This window comes from Lissotriton helveticus, chromosome 5_1, assembly GCF_964261635.1.
Source record: "Lissotriton helveticus chromosome 5_1, aLisHel1.1, whole genome shotgun sequence".
Taxonomy (NCBI): Eukaryota; Metazoa; Chordata; class Amphibia; order Caudata; family Salamandridae; genus Lissotriton; species Lissotriton helveticus.
The window spans coordinates 163,518,336-163,531,971 of record NC_136065.1 but is presented as its reverse complement, the minus strand read 5'-3'; positions in this window follow the sequence as shown (position 1 = coordinate 163,531,971).

Genomic DNA, 13,636 nt, shown 5'->3' with positions numbered 1-13,636 from the left:
AGTAACATATGAGTACCTAAGTTGTGCATGTAATGACAGTGAATTACTCCATAAGTCACTTTTCACTGTAGCAAGGCTAGCTCTCTCATCACTTGCTTACCTTATTACCCTTAATAAGTGACTACTTCTGTTTAGGAACAGATAAAGACTTCATCCACTCATTATAATCTAAAATCCTCCTTAATGGTAAAGTCAGATTGTAAATGACTATTCTGAAAATGCCTCTTTTAGAAAGTTGGCATTATCCTGCCTAAAGCAAATGTAACTTTCTGTCAGTGTCCAGGGTTACACGAATGTGATTGGCTCTCCTGTGATGTTTTTGTGTATTCTTTCCAGACATGGGGACAAAAGGGCCTTGTCTGGGGTGCAATGTTGCTATCCCGAGCAGGATGTCCTGGGGATTTACTCAGCCTTCTTGAGCTTCAAAGTGTTGCTGCAGGGCTTGCCCAACCCCTTTCTGACTTTTAGGGTTGCCTGTCCTGTCATTGACAAATGCAGCTCACACCTAGGCATGCCCGCCCTTCGTTGCCCTAGACAGTTTGGAGCCAAACCCAGGAAAGTGGAAAGGTTAGACTATGGGGCATGCCCAACCCACAGACTGGCACTGTGAATAGAATTAGCACCTTCAGAACCTCTCATCAGAACACTCCTGGACATGGAGAAGATTCAGAAGAAGATCTGATCTGCTGTCAGAAGCAGGGAGATTGGACCTTTTTGCCTCAACCCCAGGCTTCTCAGAAGTGATTACAACAGTTAGTTTGCTAACCGCCTGTGTTAGCTACAGTGACGCACAAGCTTCTAGAGGCCCTACTTGCAACTGCCCAGTTGATTTGCCCCAACTGGACTTGCCTTTGTCCTGCTGCTAGCTTCTGATGAGTCAATCCTGATCCCCAAAATATGTTTCCTGGACCCTTGGATGGCATCAAAGAGCCTGCCTCCTGCTTTAAATCATATGTGCTGAGCTCTAGTTGATCCAGAGGTTTTTGGGCTCTTTGCAACCGCGAACAGACTCCTTGCATTGCCTGACAACTATCTACAATGGCCACCGATGCAAATCTCCAGCGGTGACTTGCTCTTCAAGCGCCTACAGAGACAGTCATCTTCTATGACAAAGCTGCGAAGCTCCAGCGATGACTGACTCTTTGCGCCAAACAATGACTGCCCATGATGCCCGACCTGCTTTGCTAACAGGCGATGTGAAATCCGGTGATAGACCATGAGAATGAGCATTAGCATGCAAAATCCCATGATAAGGGAACTGCGCTAATGAAAATGTAGATAATAGGGAGATGTGGACTTAACCTTGTGATCCACCTCCCAATATACAAATAGGTAAGTCGGAAAAAAAGGAGACGTTAGATAACATCGATAACCATGGTTAGCGTGGCTTTTATTATTATCGTTTGACCTGGGCCGGCTTGCAAATACAGTGATGTCTGGTTAGCGAGTTTTTCCCTGTTGTTTCTGGGACGCAACGCCTACTTCGCATCTCATTAGCGATGCGGGCCGAGGCGTTAATGTAACGGCTGGTAACATGCGCTAATGCATGTTAGCAGTGGTTTGATGATAATGAGTTAGAATAATCGCTGCTTTTCCAGCGCTATGTGCCGGAAAAGCAGCGTTATGTCTCTTGTTGATATGCCCCCCAGTGCTTTGTGCTTTTTAAACATTTAACTTTTATAACTCTAGTTGTACTTATTGCATTATTGTCATTTTGGTGTCATTTTGTTTAATACATTTTACTCTATTTTCCTGATTTCGTTTGGGATTTTCTTGTGTTGTGATTTCACTTTATTACTCTGTGTGTGATACAGAAATACTTTACACATTGTCTCCAAATTAAACCTGACTTCTTTTGTGCCAAACAACCAGAGGGTTAAACACGGGTGTAATTAGTAACTTGTATGGTTCACCCTGACAAGGATTGTGTTAATTATTTGAGTGTGGCTTCTACCCCATTCCCCCAACTAATAACCCAATTTCTATCAATTATCAAATAACAAATACATTGTTACACAGCCTTCAAAAAATAGTTATTTGGTGCTGGTAGGTGAATTTATTCGAAGAATCACAGGTGAACCGCCAGGATTCTAAATTAAGCAATAAAACTAGACGGGATAATGCCCCTGCTGACTGATGAGGATCATCTTTGTTCCTGATCCAGTGTGGATTGACATAGCTTTTAAAATATTGTTTCATCCGTCATAAAGATATACACTTCAGTATAGACATATATACACTTCGGTGTAGCATATAGATATATATACATTCAGTAATAACTTTGGCAGTTTAAGGATAGCAGGCCTCTCCTAAGGTCCTTATGGAAGAAATGTGCTCATATAGTACGATTTTGCTTCCTTTTTGAAGGTTGCAATGGATGTAATTCTTCTGATGTTTGGTGGGAGTGCATTCCAGATTCTCGGTGCTGCTCCTGAGAATGCTCGGTTATACGTCTGTGGAGATGAAAAAATATTCCTTTTTCAGGTGGTTCTGCAGAAAAAACTTATGAGGCAACTCGGCCTACCATACTGGTCTTCAGGGCTGAACTGGACTTCTCCTGTCATTAAAGGTCCGAGATGTTAGCATTATCAGATAAAGATCATTACATGATACTCATCGTTAATAAAATACTATTGTTAATGGTAAAAATGCGTTGTACTGCTTTATCTAAATGTATCTCCATCTGTTTCAGAAACTTTATGAAGAGTTCTAATGCTGTGGACAGTGTTTGTTTTAACTGATTGTGGTAATGTATACTGCCATAAGTAGGTCTAATCAATTTACCTTTAATGCTTGACCTACACCCTCCTTTGCAGCTTAGCGCGGCATTTCTCTGCCAGGGACCCCTCCTTTTTAACCTGGGTTGGAGCCTCAAGGGGGCTACATAAAGCAGATTTGTGTCTGTTGGGTACCCCTCACTCACATTTCCAATGAGGGTTCGTCAAGCAGAAAGGGTGCTGGGGAACTTAATCCCAGTTATGATCTCTGTCTTTCTGTTTTGAGTGTCGTGATGTTCCAATATTTCTGTACTTGGAATCAGTCAAGGAGAAGTGTCCCAAAGTGGGGGCTTTGTGACCATACTCCGGCAATCATTCGAGTGTGCCCCAGCTGAAAGAGACAATTCTCCTGAATTCCCTGACATGAATACATACCTGAGTAGCCGAGATGGATGAGGGTTATTATCCTTGGGTGGGAACTATGTTTCTGGGGCAATGATCTCCAGAAACATGGTAACCACTTTTTAAAGCCATGAACGTACTTCACAAGTTGTTATGTAGCCATGATGTTTATTGGTTAACTAAACTGGCAGGCAGGTAAGGTTGCAACATGACCAGCTGCTTTTGAATAATTGTAAGTTAAATGATTATCTTTTTAAATAAATATTTCTCTAACAAAAGAATGTTCTGCCTCTTAATTTAAGTGATCTTCATTTATTACAGCTAATGTTTTTATGCATGACTGAGGCCCTGATTATGAGTTGGTCGTGATAGTACGACCTGTACATAAAGACCAGTTTATATACCAGTTGGAATTTAGTGCTTCTTATAATTATTGGATGCGTTAACTCCTTCGACGCTGATGACGGAACCGCTCCGTCATCACCCGCGGTGGCGCTGTGCTGATGACAGAGTGGTTCCGTCATGGCCCGCCCGACGCGCCTGCGCGGCGCTGATTTCGCACCTGCGCGGCGCGTTCTATTGAGCGGGTGGGGGCCATGACGGAACCACTCCGTCATCAGCACAGCTCACCCGAGGCTGGTGACGGAGCGGTTCCGTCACCAGCGTGTGAGAGCCGTGCCCCCCCCGCCCCCTTAGCGCTGCGGCAGAATAGCCACTGCAGCGAAGGTGTTAAATACCTCAACCTTCATTGAATGTCTTCAGATCAAACCTTCCAACATATAACAGGAGAAAAACATACAGTATTTATTGTTTCATGCAGATTTTGGTGAGTGAAACACAAAAACCTGTATGATATTCCCCAGTAACTTACAATGAGTGCTATTAATCGCACTCGATATATAACGTACCCCATGGTATCGTTATTTAACAAGTGTGATAAATAGCGTCTAGACTAGTCATCAGGGCCTGAGTTGGGTGTATGGGTTAGATATCAGCTATGATCACTAGACTCTGCTTTATCCATGGTGCTATTTTTGTAAATGGTGGTGCAGGCTTCTTTGAGACTGACATGACATGGAGTGACCAATAGGTCGGTTGATGTAATTGAGGGGCAAGCATAATTGTGATGTTATTTTGCGGGTGGGAAGGCTGCTGGGACTGCCCCTGGATGTGATGAGGAGATATCTTTGGAAATTGCTTCCGATGTTAGCTGTGACAAAGAAAGTAGCTGCACAGATGTAAATTCGCTAGAATGGAAAAGGTAAAATGATCTGTGAATACGCCCCCTGTTGTTACTGGCCAGGATAGGTAGGGGAAGGACTATAATGCAATATATTTTCTATAAATACTGTCAATCAATTGTTTTTAACTAAAATAAAAGTAGCTAATTTCCAATCTCCTAATGTAATGTTTTTAATGGAACCTTTCATTTCTACTTTACATAATTTTGTATATTCAGGACCTTGTGGAGCCACCCTTTTCTAAGTTGCATGGAGAGAACACTGCACTCCCATTCAAATCACCTTCTATTTCAAATTAAATTCTGTTGGTTGCTTCTTTATGACTTTTTGTGGGGACGCTTCTTTGTTAGTGATATGGGTATTGTAACCCTCCTAGGAGACCTTTAATTAATAATTAAAACATTCTTGAGCCCCTTGGCTTATTCAGTTTCCTTAAGAGAATATACCATGGTTCTTTTACAGATCTACCCTGAAGCCCTGCAAATAATTTTCATTTTGATGATGACCCTCTGAATTTCTCATTAGAGTCAAAACATTATCGACATTAATGGGCGCAAAGACATTTTACTAAAAGAATGCTCAGTTAAGAGCTGTTTATCCAAATTACATGATTCTTTCATTGCTATGACTTATTATTTGATGCATTAGCCCTTCAGGTGACTATCTCATTGTCTACCACCTGATTTATGATCATGTTATTGTTTTTATTACCGCCCGACTTGCACCGTGGGATCACTTTGTCTCACAGAGCACCAAATTTGTTTGCTATAGATCCTTTTGTACATACTTGAAGCTTGGGTTTTTGTTCGTGATGCCTCTATATATAAAGGATGATTCTACAGTATTAAGGTCTCCTAACACTGTTCTTTCTTTATATGTATTTGTTTGCTTGATTGGATTAATTTACAATCATTCATTCTCTGGAAAAATGTACTAGATCCCTAGAAGGACCTGTATTGTTCCCTATTATTTCTAGTTAAAGGCAGGCAGGCAGATTGGACAGGCCTGTCCCCCCTTCACTAATGAATGACGTGCCCCATGCAGGTATGAATTCTCACCTGTCAAGGGAAGAGAGCATTTTCTGTCATACTGCGCACTGCCCTGGTCTCAGCTTGGTGCACAAAAGGGTGCACCACAGTGCAGCGTAGAACAGTGCATTTCTGTGACTGTAACTCCGCCTCTGGCAGCAGGCTGTATGTCACTGGATGTAGCCATGAATCTTGATCCCCAAACTTCTTAATTTTTCTAAAACAATTGATGAAAACATGTAAAAACAAGAAAATTAACAACACAAAACAGAAACAATGGGAAATGTTCCAGCTGTTCTATTGATATTCTTACTGACCATCAGCAGATAATTTACCTCCTCCCAGAGTTGGGTATGAGGAAAGTGTCAATTGTTGCAAATTACATTTTAGAAGATTTATATTAGTGTGTGTTCCTAGAGCAGGATAGGATTCTTTCTTTCAGGAGAGACCCCTTTGAGCCAATTCCTTTTCTCAATCAGAGATTAGATGCGCTTGCTGATCGATAGCTGAGAATACTTTCCAGCTTACAAATTCTTTATTGCGTAAGTGTGACGGCTTCATGCTGCTCACTGCTTGTTTTGCACATAGCCCTTGTTTGACTTTTGCACTTTTATTTTCTACAACTACTTCTACTATAGCTGAGAATACTTTCCAGCTTACAAATTCTCTATTGTGTAAGTGTGAAGGCTTCATGCCTATACATTTTTAAGGGCTCATCAGAACTCCTTATGTGGATTTCTAAATTGACACTGTTATATTTCATATTGGTACCCTAATATAGGTCTAGGGAACATCATACACTTTCCCTACATCACATCTCCGTCATTTCATATGAAAGAGTCTTATGAGGTCATAACTCCAAATAAGGACAGACTGCCTTGTATGGACATAATGCAATGGACATTATAACGAATATAGCCTTTTATGGACTAAACCTTTCCCCTAGTTCCATGCCGAGGGTGGGTGTTTCCCAATCGATATTGCTAAAATGTCATTCTTAGCACATATGAATAATTCATGAGTACACTCCACAGGAGGTCCACTTCACCTCTCCCATCAACGCACAAGTTTTAATCCCCAACGTCATCCTCATACTGAAACATGGGGAACATACGCACATAGACTGTATAAATACAGCACCAATTGCTATCAGTAGTCAGGAGGGAACTTAGACTTCAAGGCCAACACACTGACCAGAGATGCTGCAGCTCCGGCATGCCATTGCTCCAGCTGACAGTGGTCCGACGATCCCTTGCGGGGTGTCCAACTCAAGTCCAGGACGAGGTTTCACACTCTCACTATTCAGGTATGGGGGTGCGACTAAATCCTAGTGGGATTCTTGGCACTTACACTCAGGTTCTTAGACGTAGGCTCTTTTGTACCTACTCACATTCTAGGTCCACTTAGGTACATCTAGACAGGCAACTTAGGAGTAAGCACTTTATTTTATAAGTGCATTTCATATTCATGTATGTATTCATGACTATTGCAAAATGGTAAAACAATACTATTTCTTCTTATTCACTGTACTGCTGGTTCTATATCTCTGCTACTGTGTTACAGTTGTAGCAGCGCCCTTATTTTACATGAGAAGAACTACGGTACAATAAATTCTTATTGTAAACACGCTAAACTGCTTCTTCTGTGTATCTCTCTGAGAGCAAAACAAGCAAGCACGAGTGTCTGGGTGAAAAGTAGTATATTGTTTCCACAAGTCTGAGGATATTATGTTCTGAAGTTGCAAAAACGAATCTCTCTGATAACAGAAGATTCTAGTAGCACTGTGAGCTAGCTAATGAGAAAACATAGGCTGACATATTCGTTGGGGGTGTACAGACTCAGTTTGCCGTCAAGCCCACAGTATATGTTATCCATAAATAGCGTAGGTCCTGCATGAGAGGGTACTATCGGAACTACACTACAACACCTTTTCCTTGCTATTGGAGAAAATGACTTTATACGCCTAAACTTTTATTAATTTAGAATAAGGACATCCTTTAACAAACAAACTTGCTGAATTTTCTCTATAATGTTTGTAATCCTTACTAATGGGGTATTTTATCATGTTTTGAAATACTGACTAATGGATGATTTGAATCTGTAATGATGATGGATGAATAGTATTACTTATTGATCAATGAAATCTATTTGAATTAATTTGTTAATAAACCCCTTTGAATCACGTCAATTCTCTATTGATTATTGCAGAACCTCAAATGGACTTCACTGTTCATAGTGCTTAAAGTACATTTTTGCAACTTCTCAATTCTTCTTGTCAACGAACCATGGTCCACATGACCAATGGCAGGGGTTATTTAATGCTTACTTTTGAAGACTGAGACAAAATAATCGAAGACGGAGATACAAGAATCCCAGCTTGCTTCTGCAAAAGCAAGTGTCTTGCTTAGCTGATATTTGCATATGTAATTGGAAGATCCCAAAGTTAACTGCCTTTGATGACATTGTACTGACTGCTGTATCCAAGAGTGATGAACAGAACAAACCCTTCTTAAGTGGAAGACAAAAGACATGGCACAGGGGAGTCTGGAGGAGCTGTCATGGCTGTCAGGGGGGTGGGTGAGTCAGCCCGGTGAAAGCCTCCTCCTGCACGACAGGTCTGTTCTCCTGTCACCTGATCCCATTGGCGTGTGCACATCAATGTGCCTTTCCTTAGCTTTGACACCCCTCGCCTTTGTTCCTGGAAGGAAGGAGCGACGTGCCTGAAAAGACTGCAGAAGACACGCTTTGTTTGTGGGAAGAAAACGAAACAGCACATTTGACTTGAATAACGAGTTAACTCACAGGTGTTTCATGTGTATGTCTCAAAGCCCCTGTTCACAAATATCTTTATTAGATCATAACCATATCACAAGTGGAAGAACTTGCAAATGCAGCATCATCACGCAATATGACAAATGCTTCTCAAGGCATACAAACAACACTAAAGATAGACTGCCGTTTTTATATGTTGCCGGTGATGGAAAATCAGCCACTTCCCATTGCAACGATGGGTGCAGTTTTACCTAGGATAATTAGCAGGCCTGATTTGTTACATCTCACAAATCAATAATTTAGCCTCTGAGCCACATCTTGTTATGTTATGTTATGTTATGTTATGTTATGTTGTGTTGAGAGGACTTATAGAGCATCCTCCTACCCAAAATGCCTCATGTCATTACAAACAGGAAGTATGAAATCGTAGAGAGCAGAGAGGGGCTAAGCGTGTACTTAATAAAAACATTTTCAGTATTTCCTTCTCTAGCTCTCCACTCCTCAATTTCTGGTTCAGCCATGGAAATCTGCCCTTAGTGTGGATTGGATACCCGCAATCCTGGACTCGAGCATCACATCTGGTCCAGGGACAGGACAGACAGCATCCCCTTCATCAACGCAAGGGTTAGATGAAAATAAAATTGTGATCTCGAAGTCGCGCAAATTCAAAGAATTTCGACCACTGTTATGAAGTGCTGCAGTTTGCTAGAGGCTGGCCCAGTTTCACTGCGCTCAGGGATGTACGTTGTTATGACGCGTGGTATTACCACGCGTACCGTTACAACGCGTATTTTACAACGCAAGTCGTTACCATGACTTGCGCTGTAGGGGTGCGGACTTAGGAATAGTTGAATTTACTATTCCAACACCAGCCTACGTACAGTAGGGAAGGTGTTGGAATAGTAAATCTACTATTCTTGTCCTTTAGCGCCCTCCAGCACAAGTCGTGGTTACGTCTTGCGTTCTAAAATACGCGTTGTAACGGTACTGCGGGGTAACATCCGCGTCGTAAAGGATGTTCCCCGTGCTCAGCCATGCTGCCAAATTCCCCACCCCACATGGACTGGTCATCACTTACCAGCTATGAAACAATGGCTGCCACTTGGCAGCCTCGTCTCCATTGCATGGCAGCTGGAAGTCCTGCCCGGGGACAGGGCGTAGCTGGCATTGGTGCTGCAGGTGCAGTGACACAAGGTACCAGGTCCCAGAGGCCCCAGGGGCCCATTGAACCCTGATTATTGCTGTATTTTACAATTCAGACAACAATTAGGGTGCCCGTTTCCTTACCTGCACTAGGGCCTTTGCATCACAGGCTACGCTACCAGTGGCGGCTGGCACGGATTGGGGGTGGTGAGGCAGGGGTGGGGGTGGAGCCAGGGGTGGGGGCGGGGGAGCCAGGGGTAGGGGCATAGAAAAGAAAAGATAAAAGTCACTTACCTTTTTGGTCGGTTTCGTCTCTCCTCCTCTTAACTTTCGATGAGTCCGGAAGGGCTTCCCCAAAGCCAATCACAATGCTGCAATGTAGGGCTATGATTGGCTATGATTGGTCTGAGTGCATTGGTTCGGCGCTCAGACAGGCAGTGGGAGCCTGTGCATGTTCCTCAACAGCGTGTTGTTATAATTTTATTTTATTTACATGTTGGCACTGCAAAAAGCAGTGGGCGGCGCTCCTACACCTTAGCGGAGGTGCCAACACTGTATTCGACTTCTCCGGGACTAGCAGCAATTGGGGCACAACTACACATATCAAACATGATCCCTTTGTATGCAGCATTCTTCCTCCTCCATTACCACACTCCTAACCCTCTCGTGGCTTCAACTATTGTATTAAAATGTATTTTTCCTTTATCAAGCAGGCAATGTAAATATATTCAAAGACAAGCCAGAGCATAGCCTGTCACATAACTTTTGGGAATATTATTTTCCCCTTGTTTCCCGTTATGCCTGAGACCAATATCATATTTTTTAAATTACCTCTTGTATATTGCTCTGATAAAAAGTGGGGCCTGGTCAGAACTATATTAAAAAAAAAAAATATATATATATATAGAAATAAATACCAACACATTTTTCTCGGTAAATCATTTACCACAAGTTGTCCTGTTGATTGCAAGCTTGGACCGGTGACCTCCTTCCCATCCTCTGGCGTGTTCCTGCTTATTACATGGAAAACAGAACTCATGCTTGCTTACCTGTCCCCATCGAAGAGTCTGTCCTCCTACCATAGTAGACAGGTGCTTTTTTGTTATGAAACGTTATGACAAAGACAGTAGGCTTGGCCTATTTATTGCAACCAGCATGTGTGAAATCCAAAATGCCTCTAACAGTGTAATGTTATCACACTATGGCAAAGCCTGTAGACAGGAATTTGGCTTCATGTATTCGCACAGATTAACATAGTAGGCAAGTGTTTTGATGTTGGTCAACCACCCTGACAAACATTGAGGGAAGAAAACTTTCATAGTGATCATTTGTTACATCCTCTTACCTGGAAGAGTTGCATATTGTGTTGCCAACTGAAATTCAGTACATATTTATGCTTTTACACCTATATGAATGACGGTTGCCAGTTCATGCACACTTTAGTAAACCATCATTGGTTTTGGTTACAAGCCAATAGTAAAGGCTATAGGCCTTGTCAGTTTACAGGGAAAAGTTATATATCAGATTATTTAGGAGTGATCTGCTTATAATGAAAAGTTATGGCAAAGCAAGTATGACTAAGTTAACTATTGTGAAAATGTGTCAAAATGGATAACCTTTTAGGGATGGAGTGTTATTATACTTTATTAAAGATTGTAAACTCACAGATTACTGTTATGGGCAAGGGTTTTGGTGACCCACTTGAACAAGCTATGTTTATAGAAGATTTGCACTATGGAAATCCTGAATAGGCTCAATTAGCAGAGAGGTTATATTATTTTGACAACAGCAATTCTGTAAATATTTCTAATATTATCACTGTATACGTGATGGTTGCGTTGTGGGACATTTTATGCCTAACACAGTAGGTCTGAGTTGGTTATGGTGACAAACCAATGATAATGGCTATTGGGCTGGTTGTTTATTATGAAAAATTACGATAAAGACAGTAGGCCTGACATATATATTGTGGGAAAACATATGTTGAAGTCAATAGGCATTTTTGCGTAGATTGTCTTACTCTGTATTAAAGCCTACCAGTAAGAATGTTTTTACTGAGATTACAATAGAATACACATGTTTTGGTCTTGATCACCTTCTCTGACTAACCCTGGGAGTAGAAGATTTTCATTGTGAGATGCCATAAGGGTGGCCTGTTTATTATGGAAAAGTTATGACAAACGCAGAAGATCTGGGTTATTTATTGTGAACAACATTTTTTGAAGCCAATAGGCCTCCAACAGTGAATTGTTGTCACACTATATTGCAGGCTTTAGACAGAAATTTGGTTTTATAGAATCCTACAGATTAACAAGTGCTTTGGTGTTAGTAAACCTCTGTCAAACCCTGGGAGTAAAAGATGTTCGCAGAGATAATTCTTATTTGACCCTATTGAGAGGGGTTGTATATTTTCCTGCCAGTTGTAATTCTGCACATATTTGTAATTTTATAATTGTATGCATGATGGCTACCATTTTATGCACTCTTCAGTGAGCCTGTGTTGGTTACTGTGTAAGCAAATGGTAAACGCTACAATCCTTAATGCTTCCCTGGGAAAGATTCCTTGAGAGTGATACTATACACTATAATGAAAAGTTATGCAAAGCAAGTAGGCCTCACTTTCTAATTTTGAAAAAAATGGGGGTTTGTGAGATTTGTGTGATTTGCTTTCGTGTAATTACACAAAACTTTTGAAAAATTATGTGAAAGGCAAATATGTCATTTAGCACTATATTTTGTGAAGTGCATCCTCACAACATTTTTTGAAGCTAAGATACTGCAAAAAACATAAGTGCTGCGAATAACAGCTGCTCACATTCTGGTAGTTCACTTTGTTCCCACACTAGAAGTTTTCCATGAATGGCTGCACATTTATGTGATGTAAGTTAATCAGCAATTTTGCAAAGTGAGAGCATGCAGGACCCTACGATATCTGCATTACAATAGTGCAGCCGAACATTGGGGCCAATTAGGGTGGCGGACTTTGCCCGTCCGCCATCCCTGTGGAAAACGGGACCGTCCACCACCTGGGCGGTGGTCCCGCCATGCCAATTATGATGCGCCCGCCACACTGGCGGGCGCATCATGCATTTTTAACATTGCGGCGGATGGTGCTGAAAGCACCGCCCGCCGCAATGTCAAAAATGCAGGCATACATGCATTTGCATACACAAAGCGGCAGGCACCGCGCAGGCCCCTTTCGCCTTCACCCGGCAGGGCCCCCAAAGTAAAGACCGCATGCAATGCTGCCACGGAAAGGCATCTGCATGAGGCCATCCTATTATGGCTGGCGGTGTCTAGAAGACACCGCCAGCCATATGAACCCTTTTCCGCCCCGGCCGCAAGGCGACCGGGGCGGAAAAGCGGCGGACAGTGTTTCTGTCCGCCGCAATCCCCCCCGCCATTGTAAGTTGGCGGGGGGGAATAGGTGGCGGACGGGTACGGATGGCGGACGGATCGCCACTGCCTGCATGGCGGTGGCGATCCGTCCGCCATCCTAATCGGCCCCATTGTGTGGATCGGGATGATGTTAAAACCAAAGTCTATGAGGCAATGTGTCCCTAGAGATAAGTTTCAAAACGTAATTTGAAAAATACAGTCAGTAAGAAAGGACTGACACAAAAAGAGATATTGAGATAACCACAAGTTTTATTACAACAATTAAAAGGTACAATACAGGAGTAGTAAATTTGGATGCAGCAATAAACTCATTGGATTACATAGAAATCATTTGCCATAAAGGCAATCAGGTGGAATAGTACAAAATATTGAGCATAATCAGCAAAATCCCAAGTGTGCAGCGAAATAATTAAGAAATTGGACACCATCCCTAGTAGATGGCAAAAGAATCATGACTCACTTATAAATTCAAGGTTTTAAATACAGTGTTTTTGCATAGAAATTATTAGAAACTGCAAAGTCAACATGGTATGGTCATAGCCCCAACAAATCACATTTTCGCAATTAACCATTGTGAATGAATGCAATAGTGCGCGCAAGGGAAAGGACCTTGGAAAATGCTGCAAAAGGATTTCTTCTAGCAGGCTCTTTAAGAACAATGTGATTCAGAAATAAACAATACACATATTGCTGAGTAGTGTCAGGCAAGAAACATAGACACAATGAATATTATGAGAGGCCTAACTAAGGCTTAGTTAGCCTAAGATAGAAAAATACTCTTTAACACATCATAATAAATGTTTTAATTTCATTAGCTCCATGTCAGTATACATGTGTGAATTAAGGTGCAGAATACCTAATATGAATGCACAATTTAGTATGAACGTATAAAAACTTAATCCAAAATACCTGCAATTATGAGAATTTTGCTGCC